Genomic DNA, 16,621 nt, shown 5'->3' with positions numbered 1-16,621 from the left:
CAAGTCAAACCAAGGTACTGTAGGCTTTGGCAGATGGCTGCTTGAGGCCCATGAGCTTGCCCACGGTGTCACCCAGGCCCTTGGGCAGTGGCAGGGGGACCTGGAGCTTTGTCGCCTTTCTGGGATTTGCAGTGACCTCAGCCCCTTCCCAGCACAGCTTGTCATCGTGTGAAGCAATGCCAACTTTTCGGGCATAGGCAGTGGCAGTCTGGAACATTCTCACCCTAAACTGGTGTGGGTCAGACAATCTAATGCTCATTCTGATGGAGGAATGCAGGAGATTTGCTACTGGCAGAGGAAATCTGCTTATAGGGGCTCAAGAACCAAGGGACCTCCCAGTTCAGGAGGAATGTGACCTAGTGGGCTGCCCCATGAGGGTTCCATCCCAGGTGGGGCAAGTGATCTCAGCCTGGGCCTCAGGCTGCTGAAGATGAAGGGGGATTAATGATCCAGAAGGCCAGAGAACCAGGCCTGCAGATACACATATTCTCTCTTCATTATAAAATAATTTTTTCTTATGTTGTTCAGGGCCATTAACAGCTCTGTCACAGTAGCATTCTTTGAGAGCCGCTGAACAAATGGTGAGTGAGCTATGGGAAAATGCTGGAGAACCGTTCCCATTCCTGACTGTCTTCCCTGTGAAATCCACATGTATACACACACACAAACCAAAGTCAGGGCACAGCCAGGGCCACAGTCCACAACAGCTCCCTGGGAGGACACAGGCCGCAGCTCCTGCTACGGCCACCAGTTACCTTCTTCCTGGTTAAGTCACCTGCGGCTCTGTCTCTGGTTCCCAAGTTCCCTGGGCCATGAACATGGGCTCACGTGCTAGCTGCAAGGGAGTCTGGGAAAGTGAGTATCTGGCCTTCCAGGCTTCTCAGTTGGGAAGCCGACCCTGTCTCCCACTGAACACAAAAATGGAAGAATTTCTCAAACCAAGGAAGTGTTTTCAAAGGCTGAAGTAGCCATCGTAATCCCAACCCTCAAAAGCTAAATGTCACTACATGCATCTTGTGTAACAACCCCCCTGCAATGTGCCACCCAGGCTTCTTGGGCCGCAGCCCTGGTGAGTCCAGCTTCTGACCCCGGTCTGGGCAGCAGGAGGGCAGGGAGGCCCAGGGGAACATTCCTTGGGCCCACAGAGTCAGGGACGGCAGCAGCAACCCCTTCCCAGGCTTGCCCTTCCCTGTGTGAGTGTCCTGCCCCCGTCCTACCACAGTTGACTGGACGTGGGGCTGATAGAGCCTCCCTCCCAGCACTCCTCCATGGTGGGTTTCCAGGCTCATAGGCTGGGGAAGTGACACCTCCTCAGGGTGGTGTGAGAGCAAGTGGCATTCCCGAGCCCCAGTTTCCCTATTTCCTGAGTACAGGTGCTCAGACCTAGCCGACAGGGTTATTCTAAGGATTAAAGGAAGTAAAGACTTTAATAGGCTGAGCATAGCACCAGCACGCACACAGTCCATTCTCCACAACAGCTTCAAGTGGCCACACCTCCCCTTGGCTTCAAACTTTCCAGGGACACCCAAACTCCTCCCCATGCACTGCAAGACCCTGCAGGCCTAGGCCAGCCTCCTCTCTGACCTTACCCCGTGCCACTTACCCCAGCACGCACTACACTTGGGGCCTCTTGTTCTGTTCCATCCAGAGAGGCAGTTCCCATGGTGGGGAGGGGTGGGGGGACTTTGTCTCACCCTCCAAGGTCTGTCTGCATGGTCTGGATGTTTGCAGCCTGGCTGTGGCTCCGGGGCTCCAGGCGGCCTCCTAGCAGTGCGGCCCAGTTCCCCTCCCACCTCGGCTCCTGTGCAGTAGGTATTTCGAATGCTTTGCCCTCCCTGAAATCACTGTGACAGAAGGCGGAACGAGACCTCCTGCTGCCCAGGATTCTGGCGAAAGCTTAAAATCCGGGACAATGGCTGGGAAGAAGCTCTGTATACATAAATAGAACCGAGCTTGTTGGATGCACGTTAGACTTGCTGAGAGAAAGTGGGATGGGTTTTGTGACCATCTCCCTCCCAGATATACAAGCAAAGGCCAAGCATTCCCAAGGGGATAGAAGGAGCTTTGCAGCGGTAGAGAGCGCTGCTCCCCAGGCCACAGCTCAGTAGTGGGCAGTGGGGAGAGCCCCTCCCAAAGATGAGAGTGTTCGTGTGAAGAGGAGCCCTGAGCTGGACATACAGGCCTGAAGTGTGGTGACAGAGCCTGTGAGAGAGCTTCCGGTGTCCCTGGGGACTGGGGGTGTCTGTGGACATAGAGCCTGGAGGCTGAACCCCCGCTGGAGAATTCAGGAGGCTGGGACACATGGAAGCAGCCTAAAGAGAGAGGCCGGCTGGGCGGGCTGCACGCCTGCCATCTGGTAAGGCAAGGTTAGGAGTTTCCTGTGGCCAGGGGCACTCTGAGGAAGGTAGACAGGCTGCCCAGGCAGCTGCTGCCAGGCGAGAGGGGCCAAGCAGGGGCGAGGGGGGCCAGAAGTGGGGGGCATGGGGAGCTGACAGGGGCATCTATCCACAAAAGCCCGGCAAAGAGCCCTCCACCCAGGAGCCCAATGCCTGTAGCGCACCAGGTCACAGAGTGTCGCAGACAGCCCGTGTTGGCCCAGAGAAAGTCCTCAGCAGCCCCAGCCAAGTCCGAAGACCTTTCCTGGTCTCTCTTTGCCAGGCGTCCTCCTGCCAGGGCCAGAAGCAGGAAGGCAAGGAAGCAGAGGGAAGTGCGGAAGCTCCTTTCCAGGTCTGAGTCTGTGGCCCTATCTTGCTTTTCCCAGCTTCCTGTCACTGGTTTCCTGTGTATCCAGGAGATGGACACCTCTGTCCTACAGCAGATTCCCTCAGCTAGGGATGGAAGCACAAGGTCCCAGGAAGCAGGGTGTACAGGCTGTTGGCCAAGAGGATTCCTGGGTCCATGAGGAGAGTCCCTGTACTGCTCTCAGTTTCAGACCACTTAAGAAAGAGCAGAAACCATTCCCTGGAAAGCCAATTAATGTGGGTGAATCTGCATATCTAAATGGGTTTATGAAAATTGCGACAAGCTCCCTGTAGACTCAGGGGTGGGTTCAGGCATGGTGAGTACGTGAAGGTTTTTTATTAGTTAGGATGCTTCTTTTATTTCTCCCCAAATTTAACTTTATCTGGTTTAAGTAATAGAGGGCATTCACTAGCTCCTGGATCTAAGGTGTCCAAATACAGATTTCAGGTATGGTTCGATCAGCCCTCAGCATCATTTTCTGTAATGCTTGCTTCATCCTCAAGTTAGTTCTATTAGGGACTCATGGCGAGTCCCTCCAAGGTAGTAAAATGGCTGTAATAGCCCCAGCCCTCATTTTTGCACTAAACTCCTTCCAGAGAATGCTTCTGTCTTCCTAATCAACAAACTAGATTTCTGAGCTCAAATCTTATTGAACCAGTTAGGTCTTGGACCTTCCCTACACCAGTGGTTAAGGCCAAGGGAACCAATGGGATTAAACTGCTGGGTGCACACCCACTGGAGCCCCCTTCCAGAGCCAGAGGTGGGGTGATGTCATCTCAGCTGGGACAGCACAAGGCAAGGGCGGATGGATGTTGAGAAGACACCCCAATGTCCACCATAAAGTTCTCCTGGGGGAAAGAACATGGAAACGATGTTCTTTGGGCATGTGCTATGAACCAAGCCCTATGTTAGTTTTTACAACACACTGCACGGTATGTGTTTTTATTTCCGTTTTTGAAATGAGTAAACTGAGACTCAGAGGTTTGTAGTTCGTAACACTCTTGAGGTTAGCAAGGGGTAGGCTCTGGGTCAGGGCCTTGGGTCACTTGCCCCGGCTCCTGCCATCCGCTGAGGGGGTTCTGGCTCTGTTGCTTCCCTACCTCCATCTCCTTCTTTAGGCCTTTCACCCTTCCTCCCATCTAGAGGTCTGTGATGGGGGATGCCGGCACAGTTAGGTCTGAAGATCCCTAGCTCAGAATCCAGTGTTAACTGTGGCAGGAACTTGCAGAATCCTCTAGTTTTCCCTAGCACCATGAACTATCATTCCCCTTACAGGCTGTTAGGTAAAGGCACAGACAGGGCAAGAGGTTTTATTAAGGTCACACAGCAACTAATTAAGGGGCAAGAACAGCAAAAGCCAGAAGGCCTGAGTTCTGATCATGACTTCTCTCAACTGCTTTCAGTTGTCTCTGGTGTTTGGGGCCGACACAGCACAGGAACCTAGTGTTTCTGTCCTGGATGCTGGTGGACACTGCCAGTACCTTCAGTCCAGCTTCACACATGGGAATCACTTTGTCCAAGTCTGTGTCACCCTGGGTCTGACTGTGAGCTTCTCAGGGCCTGCTAAGAACTCCGATCCAACAGACCTCCCAGTGCGCCTCCTGCCCAAAGTCTCCCAGCAAGGCTCTGTTTGGGTCCATTAGGCCCTGACCCCTCAATGAATGCCCTGCAAGAGGCAGGGCTCACTCTTCCTGGGTTACAGATGAGTAAGCCAAGGCTCAGAGAGTTCAGTCACTTGTCCTGAGTCATGAGGCAGGCTACGAACTTGGATCACACACTGGTGCCTGACTCTGCCAACTTTGGCTGAGGCACTGGGGAAGGGTTTAATGAGGAGGGGGCATTACATCTGTTGGGAAGGGAGAGGAGAACGTTAACCAATCAAAGGGTCCCCTTCTCATTGGTACGGCGCTTTTCAGATTAGATCTCTTGCCCAGAGAGTCACTCACTCATTCATTCAATCATCCATCCCTTCAATAACTATTTATTGAGCATCTACTATGTACCAGGCACCATTCAGGTTCTAAGGCTACAGTGATGGACAAGACAGGGTCTCTGTCCTTAAGAAGTTTCTGGTTAGGTGATGTTTCAACAACAGTGTGAGGCAGCCCAGATATCAAATTGTCATCCCCATTTGACAGCCTAGGAAATTGAGGCTTAGTCAAATGATGTGACTGGTCTAAGGTCACACACATAAATTGAGTACCATTATTAGGATTTGAATTTCAGTTCTCCAGTCCCTTCAGTTACACTGCCCTGACCACCAATGAGATGGCAAAGGGGAAAATGTCAGTTTTCTTTTTCTTCTTCCCTCCTTCTCCTTCCTTCCTTCCTTCCTTCCTTTCCTTTCCTTTCCTTCCTTCCTTCCTTCCTTCCTTCCTTTTTTGGCATAAAAATATAGAGAAGATTGTGTATCTTTACTAGGGTCTATGTGGAGAGTTGCAGCCACAGGGGACACTCCCTAGGCCTGGGGACCCTCCCTGAAGGTTCCAGAACTTTGCAACCAAGGTCCTTGTAGGGAAACCGTTAACACACATGTAAGTCATTGCAGCCAACCCGGGGTTTTTAATCAGGCAGCATTTAAACTGTCCCATTTTGTCTGTGATTGCGCCGGATGTTTACATCATTTGTAATGAGACAAATTGGGACAAATTGCCAAGGACACTTATGTAAATGAAACCAACAGAAATGTTCCCATCTCCAGTGGTCCTTTGGAGGCCTTCTTTCACTCTCTCTTTCCTTTCTCCCCAGGGATGTTTAGGGGGAAAAACTGGTGCTTTATATTCTGAAAACCTTCTCCCTGGGCAAACAGAACATTCCCTATAGGGCAACTGCTTCACATCTCTGGTTGTAATTCTCTCCTTCGTCTTATTTACTTTCTCCTCCACCTCAAAGGAAAAGTAAGTGCACAATAAATGCGATTGCTTTAACTTGCTCGTCTTTGTCTTTCCTGCACAGAGGGTGGGTAAGACCTGCATTTCCTGGAGTCTGTCTGCAGAACCTTTGGCGGGCCATAAAAAAAGATGGGTAATTCCATTGAGTTTAGGGAACAGGGCTACTGAAATTAACCCAGTCTTTCCCGCAGGGGAGCCTTTGCTGTGCATGAGCAATGGGACTTTCCAAGAGCGGATGTGGTTTATAGGATCCAGAGTTCCCTTTGTAGGAGACCTCTTATGGAATTGGTCATGAGCAAAACCAGCTTTGGAAAAAGTCAAGGGACATTAAAATATAGAGAAGGCATGCTAAAACGCGTCATCTCCGGGCACGTGGGTGGCTCAAGTCAGTTGAGTGTCTGACTCTAGATTTCGGCTCAGGTCATGCTCTCATGGTTCCTGAGATCCTTTTTGACAATGCAGAGTCTGTTTGGGGTTCCCTCTCTCTCCCTCTCCCTCTGCCCCTCCCCTGCATGTGCTCGCTCTCTTTCTCTCTCTCAAAATAAATAAATAAACCCCCCCAAAAAGAAAGAACATTTATAAGCACTAGGTGCTTCCACACGTGTTCTCCAATTCTCAAAACTACGTTTTGCAACTCGAAATATCATCGTCGCTTTTGGGGGAGGCTTGGTGGGAAAAGGGTCCCATAGTCAGCCATTGGTGGAGCCAGGATATGAATACGAATTTGCAGATTTCTGCTACTCCAAAGGCTAAAATTATATTTCTTCAAAGGCTGCTGCCACTACTAAAGTAACCTGCTCCCACACATCCCCGTTCTGCCTCTTCTGAGGTGACACAGCTCTCTGAGATTTCTGGAGGAGAGATAGTAGAACCACCACCAAAATGAAATAAAGAATAGACACTGTTTATTGAGCGCTTACTATGTGCCAGACAGGACTTAACCTGCATCAATTCAATTAATCCTCACAGCACCCATACGAGGTAAGTATTATTATCACCCCACTTGACAGATAAAGAAATCAAGGCAGTTCAAGTAGCTCAAGGCCCCAGCAGCACATGGTGAGATCTGGATTCAAGTGCCAGACTCAGCTGGCATTCCTCTGATCCCACGGCTGTGTAGGGTGCCAGGCGGTAGAGAATTCGTTTTGCCCTTCCTGCAACTTTAATCTGGGGGAAAACCTCACACTGCTGGGATTCTCTCTGCAAGAAACGAGCAAGATCATGATTGTAATGGGGATGGTTTTTTTTTTTTTTTTTTAGGACAGACAATTAATCAGGAGTATTAATGAAAATGCCAACTCTATTATTGCAGAAACTTAAGTAATTTATTGGGAATTGAACTCAGGCCATTAAAATGTTATTATGGGCTTGTCAGTCGGTGCTGGCGTGCTTCTGTTACGGAACCACTGCCTTAATGAAATTGTTCGGTGTTCCTGATTGAGAGCTGATGATGTCTGGGTGTGCTGTACCGGGGGGGGTGACTTCCCACAAATGCACGTGGTGCTGGATCTCCAGGCTGGGGCAAAACAGCCACCACGTTCTGTCTTGCTTTAACCACCTGTGAGGCTCCTACTATGCACCAGGCACGGACAAGGGGAAGTACACAACGTAGACGCAGGCCCATCCCTCAAGGAGCTTGTAAACCTATGTGGGAAATCCATGCACAAAGATGGTGGCACGAATGTCAGGACAACAGCAAATGCAGCGATGTGAGGAAACTCAGTTCTGGCTCACGGTGGACGGGAGGCTTCCTGTAAGAGATGTCTCCATGCAAAACACATTTCTGTCCTGCTGAGTTGTTTTTCTCCCCTAAAATCCAATGGGACTGATTACAAAAATGTGTCATATGAAGGCTCTAGTGTGCAGCACACCCCTCAGTGGGGATAACAGCATCCCCACGGGGGTGAAAATTGGTTCTTCCCAGGGATGCAGGTGTGTGTGAAAAAAAAAAAAAATCTTACTCTTACTATGTTTAAAGCACAGCTATCCATGTAGTACATAAACGGGAATAGAGTATATTTCTGGTATCAAAATTGCATTAGTGATCACCACTAATTTGGTGAAAGGGCAGGTTAGAAAAAGAGACAAGCCTCAGCAGAGGAAGGGAGATTGAAGCTGGAATTTTAGGGCAAAGCAGGTGTTTGCCAGGTGGAGACAGGTGATCTGAGGACAAAGAGATCTGACACGATAGTCACTGAATTGTGAGAGGTGGACACGTCTCTGGGTCGGGGGTCTTTAGCAGGAGACAGTCGTGATCAGCTGTGAATTCTAGAAAAACCTCTTTGCTGGGTGAAGAGTGGATGGTTCCAGAACTCAGTCCAGGACCTGAAGGGGCTGTTGCAACAATCCAGGGAGAGGCAGAAAGACTTAGGGGGAGCAGAGCCCACAGACTGATTAGCCCTTGGGGGTAGATGGGGAGTCAGCCCTAGGTTTCTGGCACACCCAAAGAGAGCAGAGCAGGACACAGAGCCACTGTCTGAAAGAGGGTAGACCATGGGTCAAACTGAGTTCCCTGAATTATGCTGGCCACATTCGCTAAAAGCTGAACCTAACCTCGTTAGTCCGGGGCAGGGCCATCAGTCTGTTCTCCTGCCGCCCTGACAACGACACTCCACACCATTAAATGAATTTGCTCCTTCTCCCTAGACTCAGGAAAATGGGAGCAATCCCTGGGGAGGGCTGTCTGATCCCTGACCTCCGGTTCACCCCAAGGAAGCAGTGCCTTTTCAGTTCTGTAGGCAGAGGGCCTGTTTGCTGTCATTTGCTGTCACTGAGGTTCCCAGGCTGTGTGAACCTCCTCTCCAGTCACCCCCGTTAGTCTCAGAAGGGGGGAGCGAGTGCTTCTTCCTCCTGATGGCTTAGTTCGCTAATTGCGTTTAATTCCTCCGCACTGTGCCCAGCAGGGACCGGCTGTGAGCTGCCAGCATTCTGGGAAGCTGGCTGGCCCAGGCCCTTGGAAGCCAGGCCTGTGGCTGGGCAGGACATCTGGGAGAGGCAAGTGGGGGGCAGCGGCTCAGAGCGGGAGTGTGCTTTCTGCCAGGTGTTTTCTGGAGCTGATGCCTGCCTTTGGCCTCCTGCCCCTTCTGAGTGGTAACTGGGCGTCTGTATGTCCAGTTCCCCGTGGACCATAAGCTTGCTGAGGACAGGGATTCTGCCGTGGACATCTTTGTCTTCAGGATCTGTCCAAACCTGCCACAGGGTGAACAGCCAGTAAATGTCTGTGCATAAATCAAGGGGTTTATTCACTAGAATGTAAGCTCCATGCGGGCAGAGATTTGTGCCTATTGTGTGCTGCTGCCTCTCAGCACCCAGTGCAGTGCCAGACAAGTATTTAATAAATACACACGGAGTAAGTGAATGAGCACATCCTCCCTCTCAACCACCCTGCAAGGTGGATGTGGCAGATCGCATCGTTTATCGTAATGTTTCACTCCCTCCTTTTCCAGCCCCACTGACTCGGGGTTTGGCTCTGTGACTTGCTTTGGCCAATACAGTGACTGGGAACCCCGGCCTGACCCCAAAGTCCCTGCCTTTCCTGTGTGAGCTGCTAGGTCAGGAAGGGTTTACATTGGGAGTGGGGCAGGGTGGGCTTTGGAGGTGGGTGTGCTGGCTTCCTGGAAGGTAGCCGTGGTTGTGGACTCCAGGAAAGAAGGGAGGCTGCACAGATACATGTCTCTGTGGCCCCGACCCCGAGTGGGTTTGGTACCTCCCCACAAGGGCTATATGGATGGTTCCACATCATCTGACCTTTTCTTGCTCTGAGCAACTGGCCCTAACTCTCTGCCCTTGGACTCTTGCTACACTCTTTCGTGGCCTGGTTTTCATGGGAATTAACTTCACTTTTCAGAGATGCTGTGTGGTATGGGGTAGAGAACTGAGCACCAGGTATGGACAGCTGGAGTACTGGATCCGCGGAGGTCTCTCTAGGGACCCCAGAGAAGCAAAGCCCCTCTCAGCACCTGGGCTTTCACAACTGTGAACCAGGGGTTTGAACCACATGAGCTCATGTGCCTGGCCCTGCTCGGATGCTGAAAGCTGCCTTCCTTCCCCACGTGCACTGGGGCTGAGAGCCATCTCTCCTCGAATCCAGGGAGCCTGAGAGAGCAAGTCTGAGATCCTCAGGAAACAAGTGGTAAATCAGAGTCAAACTGCCAAGCCAGAGACCTGGAATCAAGTCCTACCTTTGGGGCTTCTTCCCTGTGTGACTTTTGAAAAGTCAGCTCATTTGGGGGACCTCAGTTTCCTGGTGCAGAATATGGGCAATCATAGCTAGAGTGCAGAGTTGTTGAAGAGGCAAAACGAGATGATTTATGTGAAAGAACCCGGCCCATACTAGGAGCTCATGAAGTTTGAAATAGGCATCTCTAGAATAGACCTCCATGGAGAACGGGGGGCATCCCACTATTGATGGTGGCAGGAGACACGGATACAGGCTGGCGGCTTGCATGATTCACTCCATCAGTTTATCATCATTGGGACATTTGTTAAGTATATTAACAGCCATTTAAACACACTGCCCATCAGCCCACTGAATTTTTAGAACAACTCCACAGAATAGGTAGAATATTCTCTCATTTTCTACACGAAGAAACTGAAGCACAGGGAGGGAGGGAATTTTGGAAACCGACCAAAGCCACTCAGTTAATGAAAGGCGTAGCCAGGATTCAAATCTGGGTCAGCCTGGCTCCGAAGTCCTGGCTTCTACCAGCTATGCAAGGATGCTCGCCGGGCTTCTCAGTCTCAGGGCTATGCAGGAGCATGAAGCCAGGCCATCGTACTGTGTGTCCAGAGACACTGCTTGGGCCCTCTGGAGCTGCTTTCACTGAACTGTGCCTTCCTAAGTCTCCATGGGTCGACACTGAGGGGAAACTTAAGGAACCAGCCCTTGCACGTTCACGATGGTGTTTACAATGGGGATTTGGTTAGATAATCGCAAAGGGCTTACAAGAAATCTTTCCTAGACATCCACATCAGGAAATAGTGTGTTCTCATTCTAAGGTAAGTGGTTCACAGGTTGGAATGGGTTATCACCATCACCTGGAGAGCTTGTTAAAACACGGATGGCTGGACCTCACCCCCAAATTCTGGGCTGGAGCATGAGAATTTGTACATCTCACAAGTGCTCAGGCGATGCTGAGGCTACCGGCCCGGGGACCATATGTTGAGAACCACTCCTGTGGAGATTTGCATAACAGACCTTGCTTCCTTCTTTGCAGTGGCAGCAAGGAAGCTCACAGCCAAGTGGCCAAGTCAGGAGCCACTCCAGGAGCGTTTTCCATTCTAACTTTATGCCCGGCTTCCCTTTATTTTTCCTATGTGCATTTGCCCATTTGTCACAATTTCCTCCCTCACAAAAACGAGCAAACCTGCATTTAAAAAAATTTTGTTCAACTGTATGTCTGTACACATCACCAAAAACCTTGTGCAATGCATGAAAAAATACGCTATCGAAAGTTTCAGTGAAGGAGCTAAGAGCTTAGATTGCAGCGTTAGGCTGACAAGGGATTCAAATTCAACCCCTTTATGCATCAGTTTCCTCATCTGTAAAATAATAACTTCTGCCTCATAAGCCCTTTGCAGAGACTGCATGCGGTAACACACGCAGTGAAGTGCTTAGCACGGTGCCTGACATAGCTTGATAAATGGAAGTGATTATTATAATTATGATCGGGGAAAAAAATAGCCTCGTGGCTGTCATTGATCTCTGTTGACTCTCCCATGTGACTGGAAAGAAGAAAGGAAGCGCTTTCTCATTGTGCGCGATAAGAAGTCGCCGTGGGGAAACAGCTTTCTCTTTTCTGGTCTTTGCTTTCTACGGTTCTGCAGGAGACACCGTGAACAACACACACCGCGGTGATCAGCTTCTCCTGCCCAGAGCATGACACTGTGGGGAGCACTGGGAGACCCCATTATACTGCTACCACACTGGGAGGAAGCAGACATCTCCCTGTGGGAAAGTGATGAAAGGTAATGATGAAAGCACAGAACCCAGGCCGACAGAGCCCTCACTCTGAGCCAGAGAAGCTTCCCTGCCTCCACCCAGGAACATGCTTCCGACGAGGGCCTTAATCCTGGGTTTTAAACTTCTCCTCCAGCAGAGAAGCCTTTCCTCCTGCAGAAGGAGCCATATGGCCTTGTGGCTGTCATTTCCCTGAACAAAGTGCGGTCACCGAATTTCACCTTCATGCTAATTTCATTATGAGTCTGTCAGGTAGACAGAGTTCTCCCCCTTTTATGGATGAGTAAATGGAGGCTCGGAGAAGCAGAGGTCACACACGGTGCCATCTGACTTCAGCAGCCATCTTCACATGACTATAATGTGTAATCCAACAAATCTGCTGCCTCTGGGTTCAGAGCTCGTCCAGCTGGATGCATGCCCCTTCCCCTTCACCACACTTTATTCTTCTCTCGGGTTTGCTTATCAACAACAATGATGGCTGGATGAAAGAGGCCTTATCTGGAATGAGGTTAGCTGTGTCCTCATTCTCAGGAGAGTCTGGGTCCTGGGCAACAGCTGTGGGAGGCTGGGGAAGGGGCAGGATATGGGGTGTGTATCAGACAGAACTCTGTATAGGTTTGGTGTCCACTCTTTCCCTGTCCCCCCCTCTGCTAGCCATAGCATAGGCCGTCAGGTGCAAACCTTCCAGATAGCATCCAGGTGACCCAGACAGGCCCTAACTCAAGGGACGTGACCATGGAAGACCTAATGGAACAACAGGTGGGAACCACGTGCTGAATTGTAGTGGAGGGAGCACTGGACCTGGGCTCAGAAAACCCAGTTCTAGCCCTAGTGCTCCTGTTTGCTAAAGGTAGTGTGATCCTGTGTATGACCTGAGTGTGAAGCAGCCACTCCAGACAGCCCAGTTTCCAGCTTCACACCCATCTTGAGGCCATATCCTTCATTCCATCCTTCCTACAACAGGCTGAATAATGGCCCCCAAGATGTCCTTATCATAATCCCTTAAAGCTGTGGATGTTCCCTGATACGGCAAAGACTTTGAAAATGCAACAAAAATAAGGGTATTGAGATGGGACACCACCGAAGATTATCCAGGAGGGCCCTAAATGAAATCCCATGTGTCTTTATAGGAGGAAGTCAGAGAGAGGTTTGACACATTCAGAAGAGGAGGAGGCAATGTGGCCAAGGAGGCACATGTTGGAGGGATGTGGCCACAAGCCAAGGAAGAGTGGTCGCCACCAGAAGCTGGGACCGGCAAGGAACAGATCTCCCCTATAGCCGTTGGAGGGCATGAGGCCATGACAACACTTTGATTTCTTGACTTCAGCCCAGATATACTGATTTCAGATTTCTGACCTCCAGAATGGTGAGAGAATTCATTTCTGTTTCTTGCAGCCCATCTACTTTGTGACTATTTATTATAGCAGCCACAGGAAACATATACACTCCACACACAGATTCAATTCTAAAAGCACTGGCAAATCAGGAGGATTTTACTGAGTTTTATGGGGAGTGCGAAAAATAATTCACATCGAATCTGATAGAGCTAGAAATTAACCAGACTCTGCATTAGAGATCTCTGTCCTAATCACTCAGCTATAACCTTCACCTTGTCTCTATACAACCCTTCTGTGACCCTGGAGTGTCCTGGACGGTTCATCTACTGCCATCTTCAGGCAAACAAAAGGGCCTTCCTTGAAACAGAGCACTCAGGAGGTGGGGATTGACTGCATGTAAGAAGACACTGCATATTTTTGGCCATGAGTGAAATGAACACGGACTTTAGAGGCAGACAGATCCAGAGTCGTCCTCCAGGCTCTGTCCTTCACTGCAGGGTGCCTCATGACCTCATCCGCTAAGCGGGGGTTGGGATACCTACCTCTTAGGGTCATTGCAAAAAAAGGAGAGGGCCCTAGCCCTGGGTTTGGTATATATTCATCACATATTGTAAGGATTCACTCATTCATTCTTTACCTCTGCTCTATGAATTAGGAGTTGTTGCCATGATTCCACTTCATCCATGAAAAAATGGAGCCACAGGAGGCTAAAGATAGGAATTGAAAGTGACTATGGCTCATAAGTGGATCCAAACCATGGCGGTTCAACTACACGGCCATACCCTTTGCCTTTCAGGACTCGGAGGAGAGCCAGATGGGGTCGTCCTGTTGAGAACGTAAGCCAGGAATCGACCGTGTCTGGGCACGCGGCTGAACCGGGCGTGGTCCCTCCATGGGCCTCGGCAAGGGGACCCGAAGCATTTCCTCTAACAGAACACACCCCAGGGGAAGGGAGCATGTAGGAGGAGCAGGGCAGTGAGAGGGAAGCATTGTGGCATCTGGCCCCAGCCAAGGGCACTGCCTCGTGGGAGGGAACCATTTCTCGGACAAAGCAGTGCTTCAGGGGAGAGGAACGAGAGCAGCAGGAGAAAGAAACAGCTGATGCCGCATTCGTAGCTGACGTGGAAATACAAGCCGGGGGCATTTAAATTATGATTGTGGCTATGGCCCCACTGACACAGGCTGGTGAGGCAACGGTTATGAATTTTAATAAGGGTTGTTCTAAGGACTAAATGAGGTCGTGCACGTGTACTAGATGTGTCACATGGCTTGCCATGCCCGGTCCCCAAACTGCCAAACCCACAGGAAAGGAGTCCGAGATGGCCAAATTCAGGCCATGGGACTCCAGGCCCCTCCCACCCTCCTGTTCCTCAGCAAACTGACTGGCGAGCAAACATGGTCAGCATTTCACAGGCTGTGGACAGAGACTGGTGCCCGCTGAGGTTAAAAAAAAAAAAATGTGCTGCACACACATGAGGGCGCCTGTAATTTTTTACAACGGAGGACAGAAAGTCTCGGCAGGGATGTGGCAATGTTAGGACCCCTGTCCGTTGCTGGCGGGAATGCAGAGTGGTGCAGCCGCTGTGGGAAGCGTTGGCACTGCCTCAGTAAGTGAAACTCAGAGCCATGACTGGCAACTCCACTCTCAGGCACACACCCGAGAGAAGTGGAAACAGGTGCGCAAACAATAATGGGCACATGAACGTTCATAGCAGCACTATGCGCGAGAGCTAAAAGGCGGAAAGATCCCAAGTGTCCATGAATCAATGAATGGATAAATGAAGGGATAAACTGTGGTCTGTCCATGTTACGGGATATTACCCTGCTGTAAAAAGGAATGGAACACTGATGAATGTATACTATGGATGACCTTCTGAAAAAATTTTTTTTAACATTTATTTATTTGAGACAGAGAGAGAGAGAGAACGAGCAGGGGAGAGGCAGAGAGAGGGAGACACAGAATCCAAAGCGGGTCCAAGCTGTCAGCACAGAGCCAATGCGGGGCTCAAACTCACGAACTGTGAGATCATGACCTGAGCTGAAGTCGGACACTTAACTGACTGAGCCACCCAGGCGTCCCTACCACGGATGACTCTTGAAAACAGGTACCAAGTGAAAGAAGGGAGACACACAAGGCCACGTGTGGGATTATTCCACTAATGTGAAATACTGTAATAGGCAGTTCCACAAAGACAGAAAGCAGACGGCTGGTTGCCAGGGGCTCGGGGAAGGGTTGCTTAAAGGGTACTGGGTTTCCATTTGGGGGTGATGACACAGTTTGGGAACTAGACTGTGGTGACAGTTGCACAACATTGCGAACATACTTAATGCCACTGAAGTATATACTTTAAAATGGTGAAAACAGCCAATTTTACCTTATGCATATTTTGCCACAATAAAAAAAATAAAGATGGGTTGGGTCTATCTGGTTTTCCCCCTATCTGCCACAGAAATTGTTAACTGAGAAATGACAAGAAAATAGAGAAATAGGAGCACAGGCTTGATAATCTTGAGGAAGAGTGGGGCCAGAAGGGCTCAAGGACCTGCTACAGTCATAAGGACGCAGGAATCGGGATGCGCGGAGACAAGATGGAGAAGAGGGGGCAGGCAGCTGGCGCCGGGGGCATGGCAGAACATCTGGAAAGACCCACGAGCTCCCACTGCTAAGGTGGTTCACCTCATTCTACAAGGGCAGAACTGGGGTTCAGAGAGGCGAGCCCACCCTATGCTGCCCACTGACTCAGAGCTGAAAGTCAAACTCAGGTGGTTAACCTCTGTGCCACACTGCACCCCAGGTTGGGTCGTCCTGCTGCCTGGGTCACTTCCTGAGCTGGAGAAGGGAGCCGGGGAGACTCAGTGGCCCAGAGAACTGGATCTGTTGGGGAGAGAGGCACTGCAGGCCGCCAGTGCAAATGGCCCTTTGTTTCTCTGCCAAGAGGCTGTTTGCAGAGACCTTCCTGGCCCCTGGGATATACGTGCACGCGTGCATTAGCTGGTCCTCTCCTGGGGGGCCAAACCTGTCTTGATGCAGTTCTCAGTCATTGCAGCTGGGTGACAGACTAAGTCAGGGAAGCGCAGATCTGGGATATGCCTAAGCCGCCCTGTGTCAAGGGCTCCCAAAGGTAGCTCCTGAAGGAGGGTCTCCAACTTCCATTAGGTACTGGAATGAGCAGAGAACATTATTTTTCTGTGGCTTACACTTCCTCGTGTTGGCTCCTCCTCCTCCCTTCTTGGGGACAACACAGCCCACGTTTGCACAAAGGCTTGCCATTCCCAACTGCCCTTTGGCATCTCTCCCTGCAGTGTGACATGAGCCACAGTGAAGGTCAAGATGGGCTCTGGGCCAAGGATCCTAATATCTTGCTCAGCTCAGTGTGGTGTCTGCGGTTTCCTTCTGCTGCTCTGCTCCAGACCCCCTCCACTGCTCTGTGTCCAATATGGTGCTGCCCCATGGACCTTTTAGGCAGGGCTACTGCGGCTCCGTTACACCCCACCCTATTTTTCCTAAAGGTCATGGATCAGTATGTTCCCCAATCTCATTCCAGCTGACTTTCCGTCACTGGCAACCAAAACAATCCTGATGAATAGGACCCGAGGAAATTTCCCTGAAAGCAGACGCACCCTTCATCCCAGCCCCACAGCTCTAGCAAGTGGCGCCACCTGTTGATCACGTCAGATGCCTTCAAGGTCCC

The 16,621-nt window shown here is 50.5% G+C and overlaps 1 protein-coding gene across 5 annotated transcripts in view; it reads right to left on the bottom strand.

Moving 5' to 3' along the window:
• Nucleotides 1-16,621, bottom strand: part of KCNIP1 (potassium voltage-gated channel interacting protein 1) — a 342,985-nt gene that overhangs the window by 99,238 nt on the left and 227,126 nt on the right. The window contains exon 1 of one of the 5 annotated variants that reach the window (XM_060635012.2): nt 1,604-1,703. The exons of the other annotated variants lie outside the window; for them this stretch is intronic. The gene's annotated coding sequence lies outside the window, so the exon portion shown is untranslated. Of the gene's footprint in view, nt 1-1,603; nt 1,704-16,621 lie in introns of those variants that run through there. 5 annotated transcript variants of the gene reach the window in all.

The sequence above is a fragment of the Panthera onca genome, chromosome A1 (assembly GCF_046562875.1).
Source record: "Panthera onca isolate mPanOnc1 chromosome A1, mPanOnc1 haplotype 2, whole genome shotgun sequence".
NCBI classification, from domain to species: domain Eukaryota; kingdom Metazoa; phylum Chordata; class Mammalia; order Carnivora; family Felidae; genus Panthera; species Panthera onca.
This window is presented reverse-complemented; position numbering and strand designations above follow the sequence as displayed.